We start from the raw sequence: 8,367 nt of genomic DNA, 5'->3' as shown, positions 1-8,367 counted from the left end.
TTAGTAATACTGAGTAGTTACAAGATGAAATGGAGGCAGTTGGGGAAACCCTCTTAGAAGGTGGGGGCAGTGCAGGAGGGCTACAAAAATGGTAAGGGCTGGTGTCCAGCCTGTTCGTCTTGTCTTATGCCGTCGAGTCGTTTCCGAGCCATAGCGATACTACGGACACATCTCCCCCAGAACGCCCTGCTCTCCATCTGCAGTCGTTCTGGTAGTGTGTCCATAGGGTTTTCTTTGTAAAAATATGGAAGCGGTTTACCATTTCCGCCTTCCTCGCGGTAAACTCGAATCTCCGCCCTCGACTCTCTCCCGTGCCATCACTGCCCAGCGTGGGTGAGTTTTGACTCATAGCAGATTGCCTTCCACTCGCTAGCCACTGGCCAAGCTAGGAATGGAATGGGTAGGCCTCTGCTTGACTCTCCTTCCCGTAGCCGAGACTGGGAGAGTACTGGAAACTCTCCAGGTGCGACCCTGAGAGGGGAGGCCTATTTGTAGGGAAAGGGAATTCCAGGCATTAGAAAGGAATCAGGGAATGTAGATGTGAGGGAGGAATGTGAATGAGGTACAGTGAGGAAATTAGTTTGAGAACAGTGAAGAGGGGAAGTGCAACGTGTGAAGAGAGTGGATGAGGGAACCTGCCTGTTCTGCTTCTAGCCATGTTCCCTTTCACACCTTACTCCCCATGTTTCCTTATGGGCCCGTGTGAATCTCTATTCATACTGTTGCTTTTAAACTTGCCAAAAGTAAGAAACAAATGCAAGAACCACTGGAATGGAAATATACATTAGGGAAAAATGAAAAGTGAAGTAAAATACTTCCTAGTGACCCCATTACAGAAAGAGACCTTGTTGAGCTATTACATATGGTCCAAATGTACATTTGTGGCATGATGTTAAATCCAAGCGGTGTAAGTCGGAAAAGCTATGACCCAACCTGACCTAATATGCCAAAAAAAAAAAAATATGGAAAACACAACCTTCAAAAATAGGATGGACGTTCTTAGGGCTTTAATCTATTCTTAATAAAAGCCAAGTGAGTTGTTCAAAGAAGAACCTTGTCAGGGTGTGCATAGGGCTCAATGGAAAATATTGGCAGAATGATTGACCAAAGAGTAAAGACTTCTAATTACAAACCATCAGAGAATAATTAAAAGTTAAGTATGTTCTCCTACTGTACCATCTATGACAGCTTCCCTCAAGATGAATGTCTCAATTGAATCCCCAATTCTTTGTTCACATTCTCGTCCTTTTGAGCATTAATCTAGGAGATGTAAAAAAAAAAGCACCCACTATTTCGGAGTGGGTATCAATTTAAATATGGGTTAGTCTACCCCAAGTAAGGAATTATAGATAGTGATATCAGCAGATTATCCCATGAGATTTTGTCCAGAGGAAATCTGGAGATGAGAAATAGATACCATGGGGATTGAATCAGATTGAATCAATCTAGAGTATTTACTGAGCTCTTATACTCTAAGCAGAGCCCTGTATTAATGCTTGGGAAGAGTGCAGTAGAGTTCACAGAGACGGGATTCCCACCTTCAGGGATTTTATAATCTAGTGGGGCAGGTAACACTAAAATAAATTACATTTAGGAGGACACAGTAGAGAGTAAATGTATATGCGTAAATTCAGTACAAAGGTTTGTACATACCCAAGTGCTTAGGTGACGTAGAATTCCTGAAGTACATTATGCGGGAATAGGATGGGGAGATGAGAGATTAATCAGGGAAGGCCTTGTGCAAGAGAAATGATTTCAGAAGGTCCTTAATAATAATCGTGGTATTCATTAAGGGCTTACTTGTGTTCCAAGCACTGGACTACGCACTGGGGTAGATACAAGATAATCAAGTCCCATATGGGGCTCACAGTCTAAGTAAAAGGGAAAACAGATATTGAATCCCCAGTTTACCGATGAGGAAGCTGAGGTAGCGTAGCAGATAGGCAGTGGAGCCGGGATTAGAACTCAAGTCCTCTGATTACCAGGCCTGTGCTCTTTCCATTAGGCCACACAGCTCCTCCTTGAAGCTGAGAGGAGCAGTGTCTGCTAGGTGTGACGACACCAGGAGTTCAGACAGGAGGGAGGGAGGGAGCAAAGGTCAATGGCGAGAGAAATGAGAAAGAGACACAGTGAATAGGTTATCATGACAGGGACAAAGCTTGTGATTGGGGGTATTTGGGGAGAGGAATCAATCAATCAATCAATCGTATTTATTGAGCGCTTACTATGTGCAGAGCACTGTACTAAGCGCTTGGGAAGTACAAGTTGGCAACATACAGAGACAGTCCCTACGCAACAGTGGGCTCACAGTCTAAAAGGAGACGAAGAGAGCAAAGTAGTGGGGAAAGAGCTGATTGAAATCCAAAAAGCCAGTGGTCAGGAGTTTCTGCTAAAGCCCGTTCCTATCATGTTAGAGAAGCAGCGTGGCTCAGTGGAAAGAGCACGGGCTTTGGAGTCAGGTCATGTGTTCAAATCCCGGCTCCGCCAATTGTCAGCTGTGTGACTTTGGGCAAGTCACTTAACTTCTCTGAGCCTTGGTTCCCTCATCTGTAAAATGGGGATTAAGACTGTGAGCCCCCCGGGGGACAACCTGATCACCTTGTAACCTCCCCAGTGCTTAGAACAGTGCTTTTCACGTAGTAAGCGCTTAATAAATTCCATTATTATTATTATTATTATCAGCCCTGTGGGATCAGCCACTGTAGACTGTAGGCTCCTTGTGGATAGGGATCGCATCTACCAATTCTTTTATGTTGTACTTTCCCAAAACGTGGCTTCCTTCCTCCTCCTCCTCTGTCCCGGGCTCGGCAGCTTTTCAGAGCTGGGATGGGCGAGGTGGAAATTGTTAGTTGTCAGGTAGAAGTGGGAAATGGGGCAGTGACCCGGGAAGGCCTGAAAGCTGCTTCAGCTTGAAGGAGCATCCAGGGTGGGGATGGGTTAGGGTTTAAGGTGTTCCCTTTTCTGGAACTGATGACACAAGGAGCAGAAACCCCTTCTCTGAGAGGATCTGGATGAGGATTTTCCGGTCAGAGCACTGCAAGTGCGGGCCCTGAGGTGTCTCAGGGCAGCATCTCCTGCTCGCAAAGAGGGGGCTAGTATCCCTGACCCCTTAGAGTTAGCCCTGAGTGTTGTGGGGGCTGCTTATTGCTGACTTCCTCTCCCCACCCTCCATCATTCCCCCAACTCTTCCCTTCCTGTCTTCCCTTCCTCTTTCCCTTCTCTGCCCGCTCTCTAATGACATCACATATCATGGTTAGGGATGGAGGGGCGGAGAGAAGGGCATGTTCCCAAATCTCAATTTCTTTGGCTCTACTGCAAAGAATGGTTCCTGATCCCTGGGTTAGACCACATGATAATAACATTATTATAACTCTATTCTATTCTAACTCTATTCTATTATAACTCTATTACTCCATTTATTTATTACTCCATTTATTTATTTATTTTACTTGTACCTATCTATTCTATTTATTTTATTTTGTTAGTATGCTTGGTTTTGTTCTCTGTCTCCCCCTTCTAGACTGTGAGCCCTCTGTTGGGTAGGGACTGTCTCTATATGTTGCCAGCTTGTACTTCCCAAGCGCTTAGTACAGTGCTCTGCACACAGTAAGTGCTCAATAAATACGATTGATTGATTGATTGATAATGAGAGGGGTGTGAGTGACAGGACAGTGTGTATCTCTGATAAAGTAATCATAAAAGGGGAAAAGAGAGGGGGAAATGAAGGTGCAAAACATGTTTAGGCATGAAAACTATCCACACTTTTACCCAGGCTCCTGATCTTGGTTGTTTTCCAGAGAGGGATTTTGATGACATCTCAATCCAACGGTTGTTTTAAAAATAAATTTGCATTTCTATAATGGCTAGAAATGAATGGGTAGTATTCGTAGAAGGCTTTGAAAGAGAAAAAAAATTGTAAAAATTCTAAGGCGTAGCACGTGAAATTAAGTAGACCCGTAATAGAATAAATGTTGTGTGTAGCTGGAGAGTAATGAGTTTATACACATATCATTCTATCAGAGAAGTACTGGAAAGGTACATGTAATTGGTTTAAAAAGATAACTACGTGTGTTGGTTGCAACTTGTCCTAAGGATGCTGCTTGCCCTTTGCTAGGAAAATATCAAGTGGAGAACGTTTCGTTCTTGTCCTTCACACCCAATCCTTTGGCAGTATCATCATCATCATCAGTTGTATTTACTGAGCACTTACTACATGCAGAGCACTGTACTGAGTGCTTGGGAGAGTACAGTACAACAGAATTAGCAGACCCATTGGATATCAGCTTATCATCATCAATGGTATTTATAGAGTGCTTACTATGTGCGGACCTTTCATTCATTCATTCAATTGTATGTATTAAGCACTTAATAATAATAATAATGGCATTTGTTAAGCGCTTACTATGTGCAGAGCACTGTTCTAAGCGCTGGGGGGCAAACAAGGTGACCAGGTTGTCCCCTGTGGGGCTCACAGTCTTCATCCACATTTTACAGATGAGGTAACTGAGGCTCAGAGAAGTGAAGTGACTTGCCCAAGGTCACACATCAGACAAGTGGCAGAGCGGAGATTAGAACCCATGACCTCTGACTCCCAAACCTGGCCTCTTTCCACTGAGCCACAGTGCTTCTCTGCACACTTCTGAATGCAGAGCACTGTACCAAGTGCTTGGGAAAGTACAATACTGCAATAAAGAGTGACAATCCCTGCCCACAACGAGCTCACAGTCTAGAAGGAGGACCACTGTATTAAGCCCGTGAGCGAGTACAATACAACAGAGTTGATAGACACATTCCCTGCCCACATTGAGCTTACAGCCTAGAGAGGGAGGCAGGCATTAATATTAATAAATAATTTACAATATATAATTTAAAGATCATGAATCTTTGAGGCCAGACAAAGTGCTTGATAACCCACATTACTAAAAGAGGGGAAGCACATCTAGGATAATAATAATAATAATAATAATAATAATGACATTTATTAAATGCTTACTATGTGCCAAGCACTGTTCTAAGTGCTGGGGAGGTTACAAGGTGATCAGGTTGTCCCATGGGGGGCTCAGAGTCTTAATCCCCATTTTACAGATGAGGGAACTGAGGCACAGAGAAGTGAAGTGACTTGCCCAAAGTCACACAGCTGACAATTGGCGGAGCCGGGATTTGAACCCATGACCTCTGACTCCAAAGCCCGGGCTCTTTCCACTGAGCCCACGCTGCTTCTCATATTATGTCTTAGTAACTAGGGAGAGATGGAGGAAAGTGGGAAAAGACAGGAGGCAGACAGCGGTCAAGGTGCCATAGGAAAAGTGGTTGGATCAGCATAGTAGCAGTTTAGATGGAGAGGAAAGGGCAAATTATAGTGATGTTGTGAAGGTAGAATTGACAGGAACTGGTGATAGATTGAATATGTGGGTTTCAAGAGATTCATTCATTCAATCTTATTTATTGAGCGCTCACTGTGTGCAGGGCACTGCACTAAGCGCTTGGGAAGTACAAGTCGGCAACACATAGTGACGGTCCCTACCCAACAACGGGCTCACAGTCTAGAAGGGGAAGACAGACAACAAAACAAAACACGTGGGCAGGTGTCAAGTCGTCAACAACAGGCTCACAGTCTAGAAGGGGGAGACAGACAACAAAACAAATCATGTGGACAGGTGTCAAGTCGTCAGGTGAGCCCGTTGTTGGGTAGGGACCGTCTCCACATGTTGCTGACTTGTACTTCCCAAGCGCCTAGCACAGTGCTGTGCACACAGTAAGCACTCAATAAATACGATTGATTGATTGATAATAAACACGATTGAATGAATGAAAGAATGAATTAAAGCTAAATGCACATCATTAACAAAAAAACAGAATAGTAAATCAGCAAACAGCAGGCAATCAGCAAACAGGGGGCAGGGCCTCTGAGGCTGGCTAGTTTGGATTGATCAAGCTCATCACCTGCCAGAAATAACTTAGCATTTACAAAATTTATGGAGCTCCATTTCCCTCTATCAGTATGTTTGCCCGTCCAGTTTTTATAATAATGATAATAATGATGGCATTTTTAAGCGCTTACTATGTGCCAAGCAGTCATTCATTCATTCATTCAGTTGTATTTATTGAGCACTTACTGTGTGCAGAGCACTGTAGTAAGTGCTTGGGAAGTACAAGTTGGTAGCATATAGAGACGGTCTCTACCCAACAACGGGCTCGCAGCACTGTTCTAAGCACTGGGGGGGATACAAGGTAATCAGGTTGTCCCACACGGGGCTCACAGTCTTAATCCCCATTTTCCAGATGAGGTAACTGAGGCACAGAGAAGTTAAGTGATTTGCCCAAAGTCACACAGCTGACAAGTGGCAGAGCCGGAATTAGAAACCATGACCTCTGACTCCCAAGCCTGTGCTCTTTCCATTGAGCCATGCTTTATATTCCATCGTTATTCCCAGAAGAAACCACTCTATAAACTCTACGTTTTTCCACTAGATTGTAATCTCCTCCAATAGATTGTAAATTCATTGAAGTTGGGGATCAGGTCTACTCATTCTGATATACTTTCTTTAACATAGGCACTCAATTAATGCTGTTGATTGATTGATTGACTGATCAGAGAATCTATACCGGGCATGGAACCCACCACCTAAAGTGTCTTTCAGATTTCATGAGAGTCTTAAATAATGGCCATACATATTTACTATTCTATATATTTCCTTAATGATGTGCATCTAGCTTTATTTCTATTTATTCTGATGACACCTGTCCGCATGTTTTGTTTTGTTGTCTGCCTCCCCCTTCTAGACCATGAGCCCGTTGTTGGGTAGGGACCGTCTCTATATGTTGCCAACTTGTACTTCCCAAGTGCTTAGTACAGTGCTCTGCACACAGTAAATGCTCAATAAATATGAATGAATGAATGGCCAGTGTTTATCTCTACATACTTTCTTTCCCTTTGTTCATTTCCAATATCTGTCCATCTTGAAAGCCATCTTTTCTCCTCATGTTCAGTGTCTGAGCAAAGTCCCCAAATTGGCGAATGTTTCCCCTTATGCAATCCATTCATTCCGTGAGTAAATGCTAAAAAAATAGAAAACCTAACTTCATTAGTTTTCCAAACCCTGTGTCTTAAACCTACCATTTTTACTAATACCTTTTTTTTACTGGGCACCTAGTGGTATGATGCCCTGTACTAAATGCTTGGGAGCGTACAGGAGATACCCATGACATGTTTCTTGCCCACAGAGTGCTTACACCTTAGCGGGAAACAGACATAGACATACGTACCCTGTTTTCTTGTTAAAGGAATAGTCATAAAGAGAATGTCGTACCTTTTCAAAAATCAAATGAGCCTTCATCCTTTCTCCAATTTAGGTGGCTATTCTTTGACCAGAAATAGCCCTTTATTTGAAATGGGAAACTAGGCAATGAGTTGAAAACTGGTATTGCCAATTGTTGGGAACAGTGGCAGATAATATGTCCCATGTGGGGCTCACAGTCTTAATCCCCATTTTACAGATGAGGTAACTGAGGCTCAGAGAAGCTAAGTGACTTGCCCTAGGTCCCACAGCAGACATGTGGGACAGCCGGGATTAGAACACATGACCTCTGACTCCCAAGCCCATTCTCTTTCCACTGAGCTGCGGTGCTTCTCATGATGATTCCTAAATCTCAACTAGACTGTGAGCCCACTGTTGGGTAGGGACCATCTCTATATGTTGCCAACTTGTACTTCCCAAGTTCTTAGTCCAGTGCTCTGCACACAGTAAGCGCTCACTAAATACGATTGAATAAATGAATGAATGATTAAGGTTGATAAGCTGAAGCACCTGTAATGGTGTCCTCAACAATTCCTAACTCCAATCTTGCTAAGATTTCCTCCTCCTGACATATTTCCTCAAGGTGGTCAGGAACTTTCCCTCATCCCACCTTTCACTGCCCTTCCACCGCCCACCCCACCACCAAACACACACTCCACTGTCCGCTTAATTCTGCTTAAAGAGGTTCCAGGGCTGATCTCAAGGTTACAGAGCTCACCTCAAGGGCACAGGTCCCTTGGCTACACCCCAAAACAAGCTAAGCCGTGGGCATTCATTCATTCAATCGTATTTATTGAGCGCTTACTGTGTGCAGAGCACTGTACTAAGCACTTGGGAAGTACAAGTCGGCAACATATAGAGATGGTCCCTACCTGACAGCGGGCTCACAGTCTCGAAGGGGGAGACAGACAACAAAACAAAACATATTAACAAAATAAAATAAATAGAATAAATATGTACAAATATAATAGAGTAATAAATACGTACAAACATATATACATATATACAGGTGCGGTGGGGAGGGGAAGGAGGTAAGGCGGGGAGGTGGGGAAGGGGAGGAGGGGGAGAG

The 8,367-nt window shown here is 43.7% G+C and overlaps 1 non-coding gene across 1 annotated transcript; it reads right to left on the bottom strand.

The window, feature by feature from the left end:
* Window positions 1-343: 343 nt before the first annotated feature.
* On the bottom strand, window positions 344-481 carry LOC119936657. The gene has a single exon (XR_005453817.1). It is a non-coding gene; the product is annotated as a small nucleolar RNA SNORA7 (small nucleolar RNA).
* Window positions 482-8,367: the final 7,886 nt, after the last annotated feature.

The sequence above is a fragment of the Tachyglossus aculeatus genome, chromosome 1 (genome assembly GCF_015852505.1).
Source record: "Tachyglossus aculeatus isolate mTacAcu1 chromosome 1, mTacAcu1.pri, whole genome shotgun sequence".
Classification (NCBI taxonomy): domain Eukaryota; kingdom Metazoa; phylum Chordata; class Mammalia; order Monotremata; family Tachyglossidae; genus Tachyglossus; species Tachyglossus aculeatus.
The sequence above is the reverse complement of the archived record's forward strand: the minus strand, read 5'-3'. Positions and strand labels throughout refer to the sequence as shown.